We start from the raw sequence: 6,833 nt of genomic DNA, 5'->3' as shown, positions 1-6,833 counted from the left end.
GGATAATCTAGGCTCCAATTCAGAGACCTGAAATAATGATCAACTCCTCTCAATAAAGCACTAGGAACCATTGCTCAGTATTTTCCCTCTACTCAATTTTAGCAGTATCCTTTCGATCGACGAAGTTTGTTTGTTCCAGCAGCGCACACAAAACTATGAATCATGATACCATTGCGATAAACTAAAAATGCGTGGAATGTAAAACACGATTTGAGCTGACATCCATTTTTGAAGAAAGGTCAGTATAACAGTGTGATTACTGAGAATTCGGACTTTTAGTGCAATACCAGTTAACGTCAAATATTACGGAAAACTCGGTACTAAGCTTTACTGAACTCAGTAAATTAAGAAAAAGTTTTTCCGAGGTAAAAAAAAAAATACCGCACAATGGAGTTAAGAATAAGTGTGCAGTAATGTGAATATTGTAACCAGCTCGGTGGTCTAGTGGCTACCGCCATATGCCTTATGGGCAGGCGATCGTGGGTTCAACTCCAGGCTCGTCCCTTTCACGCTTGTATCTATCTGTGTTTCGTTCTACCAAAACGAATCTACTGTTATAACCTTCCACACTCAAATTCCAAAGCCTCCCGTGGCACCTATGAGAGGTCGTAGAGTTCTCTGCATCTTTCTTAAGTAGGTGTCCATTTTACCATTCTTCCCCTTCCTCGCAAGGACGTGGCCAGGACAGATCCCGACTATTGAAAAGTGCATTGTTTCCATTTAAGAGATAGAGATTAATCCCAAATCAATATTTGTGGAAACGGATGGAAGTGATGCTACTCTCATACAATAGTCCAGGCATGTACCACCTACGAATTTGTGCGAATTGCTCAATTCTAATACTAAGAATGTAAATATTGTAATAAATAAATAACTGTAAAGGCAGGGCATATTTTTTTTTATCTATTTTGTCTGTTTCACCTTACAAGATTTGCGTTTGTTGAGCAGGCCTGAAGTAGGACAAGAAATGTCAATATGATGCGATGGAACATTACATGAAGACGTCTGTCATTAGTGATAAAAGCTTGCTTAAAGATAAAAAAAGAATTTACAGTAAAAAGTGGTAAAAACTTCATCAGCGGGTCAAAAATTAATCGGCAGCGCGGTCTAAAAAGAAAGCTGTGACTTCTAAAAATCGACAGCACCCGCGGCGCGGCGTCGCACAGGAACGGAAAGCAATCAAAAATGATGATTTCCAAAAAAAAATAGAAAAAAGCAATTAAGTCAAATGTTTTTTCATGAACAATTAACACGTAAGGTACACCGGGGCAAGTTGAAATGCGGGGTAAGTTGAAACGGAAGCTGTAATTTAGATCAGCAATGACCGAATGCCCTGATTATTTTTTCAACCAATTACTCCCTAAACGCACCTTCACGCTGCCATTCCCGGAGGACATTACTAGCAGATATCCACTGGTTATTTTTCGCCTTTTGCAAAATCAAACCAACTTTTGACTACCAATGAAACAGATCTCAAAATGATGTTTGGAAGAGTTTTTCATCAAATGTTCATGGTAGGTAATCATTGAATGTTGAATAAGCATAACGATTATGACAAATTGATGAAAGATACGTTTTAATTTATTCTACTCTCGTTTCATATTGCTCCGCATTTCACCCATCAGGGCAAATAAAAATGCGTGTGCAGAGCAAGTTGAAACAACGATTCAATACTCACTCTCACAATTTAAATTTCCAGAATTACATAGTCCTTAAATACATTCGAACAAAAATTAAGAAAGGTTCAAAATTCTAGAATTAATTTTAATAAATTTCCGCCCATATTTGTCATGATGACAACCCTTCTACAATCTTCACAAAAATAAACTGAAAGGGCCATGTTCAAACTGCACGGTCTAGTTTTGAGAATCTTAATCTACTTTACCTCGCTGTAGCACTGGGTCTCAAAAATAAACATAGAACATGTAAACATTTCGTTAACTCCACCTTTCACTTCCCCAGCCCCTTTCTCCAATCAAGAGTCTATGAGAGATACGCTGGTTAATTAATGTGGATTTATGAAAAAACAGCCGAATTATTAGCGTACAATTTAAAGAAAGAGTATAGAATATAAAATCTGGAATAGTGACTTTTATGCGAGTAAATATCAAGATGAGACAACACAAGTGGGATTTGATTTTCAAATTTCTAGAAAAAGCCTACTTTCTATTAGGGTTTAGGAGACAATTTAAGCTAATTTCTGATATCAAAATCGTCAAAAATTTACATGGGACTCTTATGTGAATCTTGGCAGTAGTCACCTTTACAACCTCGTGCATCTTTAGTCACACTGAGTACATATATTTTGTTTTTTAATTTACAGTTCTATGTCTGTATACAGCGTAGTGTTTCAACTTACCCCGATATGCGGGCAAGTTGAACGTCATATAAAAAATAATTTTAGTATGCAAAATATTTATAAAAAGTTTAGTAAGGTTGCTTATTTTTTATGTATAATCTTTGGCGAACTAGCAAACACTGCAAACTGATTCAAAATTTATCAAAGGTGATTTTTACAGCACTTCAAGTTCACTTTGAAAAAACCGTTTCAACTTGCCCCGGTGTACCTTATGAATAAAAGATCACCTATTTAAAAAAAATGCTCAGTCTTATTGCTTCCTCTTATTTTTTTCTTGAAAATTTTCATATTTTTTTAAATTGCTTGTTTGAATTGATGTTATTAATTTAGATTTATTTATAAAAATGTTGTTTATTGTTTATTTGTTCACATTCATCTGACACTTGTGGTCTTAATGAGCAATTAGGGCTTAATATACTAACTAACTAAATCATAGAAATTAAAAAAAAATGCGAGGGAAACGCCAATTTTCTCCAATCTAGCTAGTAATATTCTTGGCCAACACGATCAAAAGGTTGCTTTGAGGTTCGTATAGACAGCATCAACCTGAGCATCAGAATCCATGCTGCGTAGGTATTTGGTAAGAAATTGAACTAAGTTCGTTGAAACAGAACTCTTTGGAAAGAATCCTTGTTGATCAGAGAAATGTAACGCAACTAGCAAACAGGCATCATTTTAAATAATTTCGAACACCCCGAGCTTGCAGGGGCGAAGTAATGCCGATAGTTTTAATAACTGCCTTGTCACCTTTCTTATGGACAGAACATAACCGATGATTTCCAATAAGTAGGGAATTTACGTTGCGCCAAAGAAATATTGAATATAACAATGAGTGGATATACAAGAGCATCTGCGCATTTTTATTAGTACAGGTAGGAATTCCGTCAGGACCAACAGAGTTGGACTGTTTCAATTTATCGATTGCTGCTTTAACAAGATGCGTAGAGATTTCGAAGCAAATTAACTCGACCGTATTCCCAGGAGGATCATGAAGTGCTGCGATTATTTGCGATTCCGATGTTACAGAACAGTTAGATGAGTCTTGATATTACACGAACAGGTTGCATTTAACTTAGCCGTACTATTACACTTACTTAAGGTGCATTCCACCGCCAATTCATTTAATTTCCTTTTGGAGTTAACGAAATACCAAAACTTATTGGGTTCTTACGGAGGTTGGACTTGAACGGATCACGTATCGCTAGTAGGTAAAACGGTTATACATACGATAACTGTTATTCGCTATAGTGAATACCAGAATGGGCACGAGATCGACAGTAACTACGTAAAGCTTTGACCTGCTCTTACCAACTGACGTAATCGGAATTCGACAATGGTGGTTTAGGGGCAGGTCGACGGAAGTGAATCAAAGATGGCTTGATTCACCTGCTCATTGAAGTATCCACTACGTCATCCACAGTTTCCGTCTCAAAAGTTCGCCAGTCAATAGGCGAGTTGTCTCCACACAAAGTAGTGTAACCCGTGCGATGAAAATCCAGGCTATGTAGATCCGCGACATCTTTGTACACCGTTGGGAGTTTCAGTTTAATGGTGAGGGTCGGATGGTTCAAGGGCCGGATGGTTCAGATCGAGGTCGATCAAAGGTTCCGTAGCATTGAAAAAAGAAAATTTACTTTTGATGTTGTCATTGGCTAAAACCAAGTCAAGTATACGGGAATTGTGGTTTGCAATCGGGTTGATTTGCGTAAGGACATTTAAACTGAATCCGTCTAACAACATTGAGGTAGATGCCGGGAGGTACACACTAATTTTTTTTTCGAGTCGGCAAAATCCTGCATCGCTGTAGCTCAGCAAATTTCTAAACTGATCTTCAGCAGAAAATTTTGTTCATTACTGATTCTCGGCAAAATATTTACTGTATCTCAGCAACCGAAACGTCACTTTTTGTGAGATCTCGGCAAAATCATGTTAGCTGAAACTCGGCGGTTCCCATCTGGGAAAATAAACAAAAAATGCGAGATCTCGGCGAAAAAAAAGTGTGTACGTCTGCACATCCAAGACCGGGAACGTATTCTGCGCAGTAGACCAAACCAGATTGGATTGATTGTAATCTCTAAGCTAAATTGTGACGTCAAATCATCCAAATCGAAGAATTGTCCAAATATTGATATCAGTGACATTTGTTCGTCGGGCTGGCGGTAGGTAAAGAACTCCGATGCTAGCAGTACCAGTTATTGGCATTTCAATCCTGATCCATAGTTATTAGAGGGTGTCACACACCGGTGCAGGATCTATGCAACAACCTTAACGCGTCGATACGGCAATTAGGATGCCGCCGCCTCTTGATTTAGTGCTGTTTCGTTGGTTGCGATCATTTCATACGAGGTACCGAACAGCTGCGTAGACAAAATGCGGTCATCAAGTCATGTCTCTGTAAGGACTATGACATCGTAGTCATCAATCTTAGTGCGTTAGACTCTAACGTTCTGATAGTATATTTAAAGTTGGCCTTCGGCTAAATCCGTACTATTACTGACAGGAAACTGGTGGAGTGGTGGACATCAAAGTTGACGGCGTCAGATGTTGTACTGCTACAATGTGAGGGTGCATCAGGCAGAGAGAATGAAGGACAGTCTGCTTGGCTGCTTACGGCTTTCGCATGTGCACCCCGGTTCTGATGAGCAAAAGTTAGTCCGTTGCTATTGTAGGTAGGTGATGGTGACAGGTGATAAAACCAAGTTGGTTGAGGGGGGTCTCCGATTTTTTTTGAGCTGTGGTCCTCAAACTCCCGGAACATTACTCCCTCATTCCACGTCGAGGGGTCGAGGCGTTATTTTCTGAGCAGGATCGAGTCCAACTTTGAACGATACGAATGACATGTTGCTGGTGTCGATCCCTTTGGCAACCAATTTATTAACTTCTGGATTGCTGACCAGCCCCTAATTCGCTTTCACCATCGCTTCGTTCGTCACATCGAGTCTTATGCGAGACAAATAAAGCCAGAACTGATTTGTAGGTTGAGTGGTGACAGGAACGGAAATAACGTTTTGACTTAGCTGCTTTAAGTCGGTTTGACATTCAGGAATGCGCATAGATGATTCCGTTTCACGCGGTCTCTTAGCTGCTCGAATTTGGTCGTTTACTAGAGTCCAGCGATTAAATTTTCGGGAATGCATTGACCGCTGGTTTATTTTTTTTTTAAATTTCTGCCAATTGTCGCCATACATAATTTTGGTTCCTTATTTGGCAAATCCCATTGTTTTCTTATGGGACTGGCCAAGTGGACCACTGATGACAACTCAGATTGCGAGACATCAAAATTAAACAAAATCAATTTTACAATCATCTTTTGCTTGTTTGGGAGTAAATCGAAGGTGTTATCGTATCATATGAATATTAATCGATATGAACTTGGTTTGCGTGATTTGATTGGCCATTTGGCATATAAAGCACTAGTGCGACAACTGGTGCATCTAGCCTAGTTCATAAGGGCGCGTGAAACTCCGGAACAATTCATATGGAGAACCTCCACAGCAGTACCCACGACAAGAAATACAGTCGATGCCAGTAATGGGCAAAGTGCATTTGGCGCAATGATTTTCCAAGATAACTATTTTTATTTGTTTTAGGTGCACCAGTCTAACGCGCAGCTGGTGATGGAGTAATAGGACAGAGCCAAAGGAACTGATTGAAAGAGATGGCGCCACAACATTTGTAGTAAAATGAATTTTCTTGTATGGACAACTCACCCGTTCTCACTAACTACGCATCACTTCGCATCAGTTGCATTATAGTAAAAATTCCGCTTGAGGCCCTTTCGAAACATTTTAACAACAGCTACTATACCTGATGGTATAATGAATCGCCTGCTTTGAGCGCGCTTACAGCGGCACACTAGGAGTTAACTTTCTGAAATCAGTATGGCGAAAAGCATCTATGGTTCGATTTCTCAAAATTAAGCACCTTAATGGAAGAAATATTTGGTAGGCGTAGTAGCGTAGTTTTTCATGGAAAGTTCCTAATTTTGAGAAAAACCGAGTTAGATGTCTTCCGCCAGCAGCAGGGACTATGTCCAAGGGCTTGACGATCCCTCCCCAGGCCATCTGCGAGTTGTGGCGCCTGCCTGGATGTGGTGGGGTTTGACAGTGGGCCCTGCCTAGCTGCATGAATCCGAAGTAGGCTCCGCCAAAGCGACCGTGTGCCGCTCAAAGCCACAAGCCCAAGTCCTGGTGTTAGGTGGGACGCTAAACAGTCCTACGACGGCCCTCCGACAGACAGAGGTTTGCACAGGCCCAATAAGCCGCCTTTAAAAACACTATTACGACATAGAAGATAAACGACTCGATACAATCGCAACGACCTGGGCGACGAACAAGAGGTCACGATTGGAAGCTTGGAACATGGAACTGCGTCGCTAGGCTTCGCAGGTTGCGACAGGATAATCTACGATGATTACATCCCGCAACTCGATGTCGTAGCGCTGTAGGAAATCCGCTAGACAGGACAGAAAGTG

Source organism: Armigeres subalbatus, unplaced genomic scaffold, assembly GCF_024139115.2.
Source record: "Armigeres subalbatus isolate Guangzhou_Male unplaced genomic scaffold, GZ_Asu_2 Contig393, whole genome shotgun sequence".
Classification (NCBI taxonomy): domain Eukaryota; kingdom Metazoa; phylum Arthropoda; class Insecta; order Diptera; family Culicidae; genus Armigeres; species Armigeres subalbatus.
The sequence above is the reverse complement of the archived record's forward strand: the minus strand, read 5'-3'. Positions refer to the sequence as shown.